The following is an 8,639-nucleotide window of genomic DNA, read 5'->3' on the forward strand; positions in this document are numbered from 1 at the left end:
ATATGAAAATAAGATTTTTGGACAAAACCCACGTATTTATACTATTTGCTGAAACGGGAAAGTACGGGCCAATTGTACGTCCTGTACTTTTACGTATAGCCTATACAATTGGGTCGTACTAGGATTCGTCAAAATCCAGTGACTACGGTTTTTGGTTTGAAATGTACGAGACAAAAGTACGTCCCGTACATTGATGTACGTCCCGTACATCCAAGCCGTACCTTGAAATGGAAAATTTCAGTGACTTCTGATTCCCCCCCCCCCCCCCTAATGTAAGCCTACAGAGTACGTCCCGTATAAAATTGTTCGGCCCGTACAAAATTGTACGGCCCGTACAAAATGACGTAAAATGTACATTTAGCGTTCCAAGCCAATTTCCAATCCCAACACTCCCCGTCTTGGTTTCTATGTCTCGAATCATGAGCGTAACTCAATTAGGAGGTACGAGGTGTTACACCAGTATCGTGGATTCGAGTTACCAAGGAGCAATAGCTCCAACAAAGCAATTTTTGAACCCCATAAATTCTTTCTTCAATTTTAACTTATAAATTTTTGAACCCGATGAAGCATTTTTTGATCTCGAAACTCTAGTAAATTTTTAAACCCCATGAACTCATCTTTGAGACTTGATTTGTTTTTTATTTTGTGTATTTTTAAGAGATCTAGCGGTTCAAAGAGCCACAAGGAGGTTTGGCCGGGCCAATTTTGAGAAAAACGCCCGTTATCCCATTCAATTTGAATTTTCCCCAAATTTGTACACAATTTTCTTTCTTCTTTTGTAAAAATCTGATGATAAAAAATGGATTTCAAGATGGAAATCCCGTGTTAATGCAGTTTTTAATGTCAATTTCAATATTTTAAATTCAGTTTAAGAAAACGAGGTTGAAGGAATTAATGTTGTATTCCAATGAATAGGCTGAAGACAAATATATATACAAATCCTAAACTTTGCTAACCAAGAAAACCTATCGTAAGTAAGGTAATAGTCTCCTAAATATATACAACTTCCTCAAATATACCACCGCCTATTTACACTTATGGTACATCTCCTACTACTCCCCCTCAAGTTGGAGCAGGAAGGTCGCGAATGCCCAACTTGCAAAGTAGATACAAAAATTGTTGTTTCCCGAGCGCCTCAGTAAATGTGTCAGCTAGTTGTTGAGAAGTGTGCACATCAGATGCAACAACGTGACTAGCTGCTATTTCATCACGTATGACGTGGAAATCAACCTCAATGTCCTTCGTATGCTCATGGAAAATCGGATTTGCAGATATATGGAGAGCAGCTTCACTATCATAATACAAACGAATCCTTGTGAAAGACCCCGAATGATCATAACAATGCCTTGATTCTTTTCAATTCACACACTATTGTTGCCATAGAACGATATTCCGCTTTGGTTGAGGAGCGAGAGACAGTATGTTGCTTCTTGGTTTTCCAAGAAACTGGTGAATTTCCCAATAGAATAAAATAACTAGTTAAAAAGTGTCGTGTTACCGGACAACTTGCATAATTTGAATCACAATATGCATTTAAAAGCAAATTGCTATCAACTCGTAAGAAAATTCATTGACCCGAACTGCATTTCAAATATCTCACTACGTGAAGTGCTTCCTCCCAATGTTTCCCCTTTGGACGATGCATGAAATGAGCCAATATATGAACTGAGTAGCACAGCTCAAGACGAGTGATTGTCAAATAAATCAGCCGACTGACCAAGCACCTATATTTTTCAGGTTCAGTAAAATCATTATTGTTGTCCAAGCGAGTTTGTGATTTTTCTCAATAGGAACACTCACAGATTTGGCACCAAGAAGACCAGTTTCACTCAAAATATCGAGTACATATTTTCTTTGACAAAGAAACAGACCACTTGTACTTCTGGCCACTTCTATCCCCAAAAGTGCTATAAAAGCCTAGGATCTTTGATGTAAAAACATTGATGCAAATATTGTTTAAAGTTAGTAATAGCACCAGAATCATCTCCTGCAATGATCGGATCATCGATATAAGCAAGAACATGTAGTGTCAAACCATTCTTTCTATAAGAAAATAAAGAGTAATTCTTATATGATTGCAAAAAACCAAATGGCTTTAAAGCAGTAGCGAGTTTGGCAAATCAATTTCTTGGAGCTTGTCGCAATCCATATAAGGATTTGTGGAGACGACACAACTTCCCTTGAGTTGTGGTCTCAAATCTAGGTGGAAGTTGCATATAAACTTCTTCATTTAAATCACCGTGCAAGAATGCAATATGAACACCCATTTTATGCAACTCCTATTTTTTTAGCTATAAAAATGCTAAGGAAAACTCGTATAGTTACCATTTTCACCACCGGAGCGAAAGTTTCATTATAATTAATGTCGTCCACCTGGTTATTGCCAAGAATCACAAGTCGAGCTTTAAACTGCTCATTTGTATCATCAGAATTAAATTTCTTCTTATATATTGTCACGACCCAGGTTACCAAGTCGTGATGGCACTAGTCCCACCGTACTAGTAAGCCAACACCAACCATTAGTAGCCCAAAATAAACGGAAATACTAAAAGAGGAATAAATCATACAAGTCAATTTCAAGTCTTAAAAATCGTAAATAGAAATACTTAAATAGTTATTACAATCCTTCCCAAAATCTGATGTCACCATAACACAAGGACTACTAAGAGTATTAAATAGTCTGAATACATAAGAAACTGCCTGAACTGAAAAAGAAAGAAAATAAAGGATAAGGAGAATCCAGAGCCATCCAGAATCCAAGGAGCTCATCCCAATCTCTCGAGCAAGGCTCTAGCAGGCTGCCTGGTAGTCGCGAGCTTCACTCGTCCTAAGAACCGAGTCTGCACGCAAAAAGGTGCAGCAAGTGTAGCGTGAGTATAATAAACAACGGGCACCTAGCAGCATCGTTGATCGACCTTTTTCGGAACGGGGACGAGGCTTGGTTCGCGAAACCACAACCACACTAGTCCACCATTAGTCCAAAATACAAGATAACCATACTTTAACGATTAAGCTCAAATAGCAAATAGAATTCAAGCAAAGGCAAGTCAAATACCAATAATCACAACAATAGCATAAGATAAGACGAATGAGATTCAAATGCAATGCAAGGCCTTTGTTTCCACTTCCCGATATACACACGTTAGAATATTAATGAATCATGACTCATGGGGGCTCATGAGGCCCATATATCAGTGCCTCGGAAAATCATTGGATCACGGACAGCTCTGATAGCAATCTCGGATCACGGTTTCCACATATCATATCTCAAGTACCTGTCACTTAGCCGACCGGACCCATTTGTTAACGGAACACGCTAAAAACATCGTCACCCGTCCAGAACAAGATCCCATCGGACTCACAATCATATCCTCAAATCATATGCATGAATACATATAACGTATGAATATGGCATACATTAAGTCAAGAACAAGCATATAAGCATGGAATCCATCCTCATGTTTACAATATCATAAAAGCTTCACCTTTTTACTTCCTTTTTACTTTAACGAGGATATATGAGTGATATGCATACAAACAAACATGACAGGCAATAATAATAAGAGACATAAAGTACGGGCATCGGACCCCAATCACAGATCCAAAGAATCGTACTATTCTATCAGCTAGCGCCCAAAGCATGGCATTCAGACCAACTATATAATTGAAATTGCACAAATACCCATAACATAATGACTGGTATCCGATACTGGTGCTCGTCACCACACGAGTATCAGAACCCCCTTAATTCGCCCCAATTCCCTCTTATTAGGTTCATTTTAGCCAAAACACACCTTCAAGAAAGAGTTCAATGTCTCAACATACCTGAAATTGCGGAATCTCAAACCATGAAGCCCGTTGCCTTTCTGCATATTCTCCAAATGAACAAAGTTTAATCAAATATGGATTATACGTTAGAACATGAATCCAACAACACCTATATTGCTACATAATCCAAAGCCCCCAAATTTAGCCCTAAAATTAGGATTCCGAACCCAAAGGGCAAAACATTAAATTGAGCCTAGAATCATGTTCCTCACACTTGATATAACCCATAAACTGAAAATCATCCAATAATAATCACTAATTCATGCTCAAATTCCAATAACCCCAAATTTAGGTTGGGTTCCAAAACCCTTCAATATTTCTCTTAAAATCAACATTCTAACCACGGGGTTTTGATTCTAACCATGGAAATAATCATAAAATTGAGTTAGGAGACTTACCCACTAATTTTTCCTTGAATTCTCTTCCAAAAACGCTCTCAACTTAAGGGTTTAGAAATGGAATGTCCAAGGAACGAAGACACTTAAAAGCTCATTCTGTTCAGCGATACGCGCACTTGCGCACTCAAGTTTGCACCAGAAAACTCACACCGGCGAAAATAACTCGCCGAGACGGACCTCTAAAAAATATCTCGATCTCACCGCTGTGGGACTACCCTCGCAGCTGCAATCTCGCTTCTATAGGAATATCTTCGCCGAAGTGGACCTAGGCCAAATCCTCAGAGTCACGCTCCTACAGGCCTCCACTCGTTAGAGCATATCCGCAGGGGCAAGACCACTCTCGCGCCTGTGGGTACACCAACACCAGCAAACATTTGATTTTTGACACTCATCACCCGAAATTTCGAGACTCTCCCAGGACCTCCTTGACACAAACCAAATATGCAAACACATGTTAAAATGCTCTACGAACTCACTCGAGCACTCGAAATTTCCAAAACAGGTCTCGTTGGCCGCGTCAACCCCGAACAGTCAAAAACTAACTTTCCAACCAAAAGACCAAAATGCCCCCAAGGCCCTCGAGAACTGAACCAAATACAGAACTAGCCTGTATTCGACGTTTCGAAGCTAATGGAACTGACAAAATTCCCAAAATGACATAATTAACCCCGATGATGCTTAAAGTCAACCCAACACTTAAGAATTCTTTAACTTGGGTAATTTTAAACTTAAAAGATTTCAACTATCTCAAAAATTGTGCCAACCACGCCCTCTACGCAGCAATCCAAAATAAGTAAAGGGGCAGGTTCACAAGGGCAAAATAGGCAAAAAAGAGAAAAAAACCAAAACGACCTAACGGGTGGTGACATATATCCATCTTGCATCCTATAGCCTTCGTCGCCGGAGAAAGAGACTCCAATGTTCATGTAACATTCTTTTCCAATCCATCAATTTCTTCTTTGATAGAATGTCGCCAAAGAGGGTCGCGCACAGCATCAGAAAATGTTATGGGTTCAGTTCATACAGGTACAGCTGCCAAACTTGTGTTTAGAAGAAAAATTATTGCTAGTCACATAGTTAGCTATATGATACGATGTACCTGAAGACTGTGAATTAGTGGGTGACAAACTTTACGCTAGGGTATTAGTGCAGACTGTGAATTAGTGGGTGACAAACTTTACGCTGGGGTATTAGTGTAGCGAGTAACATGACATTGAGTTGTGTAACATACATAATGTTTCAGTCTACTGGATACTTTGCGTTCCCCATGTCCCTGACCAAGAGCATCTGCCACCATAATTGTAGCTTCTGTATCCATAATAGGTGAACTTTGTTCGTATTTTCCTCCTGAGTGGGACTAGGAGAAGAAATCTCCACCCTCATATCTTCATTGGCGTTAGGATCAATATTGATGTCCCCCTTGAGTCAATAACGAGTGAGTGGTCATGTTGCATAGTAGGAGAATCCAGTGAAGTAGTGGTCTCGGGGGCAGTTACTAAACTAGCACAAGGGAAGACTTTTCATCACAAATGACATCACGAGACACAAAAAAATCTCCAGTGTCCAAGTCGTAGACACGCCATCCTTTCTTCCCTAAAGGATATCCAATAAAAATACATCGACGACTCGTGGAGCCAAACTTATCTTTGTCGCGAGACTTAGAATGAGTAAAACATAGACATATAAATACTTTTAGAGGATTCTATGAAGGTTCTTTTCCAAAGATTAACTAATAAGGAATCTTTCCATTCAATATAGTAGTAGGATTTGATTAATAAGATAAACTGCGATCAAGACACATTCTCCCCCAAATGAGATCAGCAAATTAGCTTGGAAACGGAGTGCATGGGTAACATTCAAAATATGTCGATGCTTTTGTTCCACTCGTCCATTTTGCTGAGGGGTATCAACACAAGTTGTTTGATGCACTATTCACTGCTCCGCAAAGAAAGCATGAAGACAAGTAAACTTTTTACCGTTATCGCTTCTAAGTATTTTCGCCCTTCGTCCAAACTGAGTAATTGCCATGGAACAAAATTGTTTTATCTTATGCCTTAGCTTCATTTTTCTCGGCCGTTAAGTAGACCCATACACAATGAGAAAAATCATCCACAATAGTAAGAAAATACATTGTATTACAAGAAGAAGCAACACAATAAGGGCCCCACACATCACAATGAATTAATTCAAATAAATCAAAACTTTGATTCATGCTATTAGGAAAAATTTCTCGTGTCCATTTTGCTCTTAGGAAAATACTACACAATCGCCTACTTTATTATGACTACTAATTTTAGGAAGAAATGAAACTATCTTATCGGAGGGTTGACCACGCCGACGATGCCATAAATCAAAATTGTCCACTTTATGTGTGTTATTTGCTTGTGCTTCTGCTCGTGCCACTTCCTTGAAATAATATACCCCCATCGCGTTGCTCACTCACACCAGTCACTATCCTCAAAATTCGATCCTGTATCACACAAAGCTTGTCATCAAATATGATTAAACAGTGATTTTCAATCGTAAGCTTAGACACAGAGATTACATTGCATTTTAACTGAGGTACATAAAGAACATTATGCAGTTTCGTATTATTTGCTAATATGAAAGTTCCCATCTTCGAAGCGATAGTCATGGCATTTAGAAGGCTGGCCAAATATGGTGGCACATCACATGAGTCATTTAATAACTTAGAATCAACACTGACAATCCAGCGAATTCCAAAAACATTACCTGTCAATGTTCATGATTCTTATTTTGGAGAGTTAAGCTTAGATATCAGCACAGTCCATTGGTATTTGGAAACTACTGCAATTCTAGACCAGTGCCACCATGTCCGGTGTCACCACATCCAGAATTACCAAAGTTTCCAGATGGTCTGCCACGACCACATCCATTAGTCCTTCCTTCTTATTGTCCTGTACCCCACCATTCAGGACACCTAATCAACTGAAAATAGTCTTTCTCCTTATAATTAAATTTACCATAATTAGCACATCTCAGTTTGTCCGAGTTATTAGATGGTCCACCGCTGTAGTTGCTACGAGTATGAAATAAGGGTTGCACAACAAAAGCTACAGCATCTGCACTCTCCTCCTTAGCTCGAGCAATATTTTGCTGTCGCTCCTCCTATAAAATCATGTCATAGACTCTATTTAACGTGGGTAGAGGTTCCGTGCGTAATATGTTAGAATACGTGGTCCCGAACACCTCATCACCAAGTCCCATCAAGAATTGATGAAATTTCTCCTTTTCCACATTCTTGCACCAGTTCCTTCGCTGCTTCACAAGTACACCCAACACATATCAGACTTTTTGTGTAGCCAACAAGTTCTTCCACATGCTTTTCAGTTTACCCTAGTATGCAGCAACAGCTTGTCCTCCTTGTTTACTGGATGCAAGGTTGCTTTTCAATTGGTGTACTCCCATGTCATTACTAATTGAAAATTGTTATCGCAAGCCTTCCCATAGTTCTTTAACAGTTTTCATGTAAGAGATCACCAAACGAAGTGGCAGATATATGGTGTTAAAGACCAAAGCAACCAACATTGAATTGATGGCATACCAGTCATAGATTTCAAATCTTTCTTCCTTGGGTTGTGTAATCAGTCCATTGATAAAAATGAATTTCTTTTTGGCTCAAAAAGGGTTTCTCACTATCTTAGCCCATTCATGATAGTTGTCGCCCATCAGAACCACAAGAGTTATGCATATTCCTATAACGACCCTCCCGATCGTTATGGAAAACACAGGATCAACCCACCAAATAGAACCTTCCCAGGGGTAGAACGAGCTAATAGAAACTTGATTGTATAAGTCTAAGAACTGAAAACTTGGCTTGTGTTGTGATTTTGTTGTTTGTGTTTAGTCCATTGGGGGGTGACGTGGGGAATTAGAACTCCGTTGGGAATTTCGAGGCCACAGGCGAGTTTGTATGGTGTTTTTATGTTTATGTGCATGTTTTGTTTTGTTTGTGAGGCCTCGGATGAAATGTTGGGTGGTAGAGTTGAAAAACTGGGAAAATTTTGAGCTTACTGTTTCAGTGGTACCGCTGCAACGGGGGAGATACCGCTGCGGTGGAACCGCTACAGCGGTGAGCTTCTCGCCGCAGCGGTCAGTTAGCTTTCTTTGTGTCCTCTATGGCGGGCACTGGACTGCTTTGGTGATATCGCTATAGCGGGATCAGGCCTGCCACAGCGGAGGTCTGGATCATTGTGGTCCACTATAGAGGGCACTTGGCTGCTATAGCGAGACCGCTGCAGCGGTGATTTGACCGCAGTGGTCGACAGGAACAAAATGTCGGCTTTTAAACACTTAGTTCTGAATTCTTTATTCATAAAACTCTAAAACAGTTCCCCACAAGCACCTATGGCGAATTTCCAAGCTAGGGCAAGAATATCCTTGAAAGGTAAG

The 8,639-nt window shown here is 39.8% G+C and overlaps 1 pseudogene; it reads right to left on the bottom strand.

The window, feature by feature from the left end:
* Positions 1-1,062: 1,062 nt before the first annotated feature.
* The window catches only part of LOC132029482 (uncharacterized), a 12,720-nt pseudogene continuing 5,143 nt past the window's right edge, over positions 1,063-8,639 (bottom strand).

Source organism: Lycium ferocissimum, chromosome 9 (assembly GCF_029784015.1).
Source record: "Lycium ferocissimum isolate CSIRO_LF1 chromosome 9, AGI_CSIRO_Lferr_CH_V1, whole genome shotgun sequence".
In the NCBI taxonomy this organism is placed as follows: domain Eukaryota; kingdom Viridiplantae; phylum Streptophyta; class Magnoliopsida; order Solanales; family Solanaceae; genus Lycium; species Lycium ferocissimum.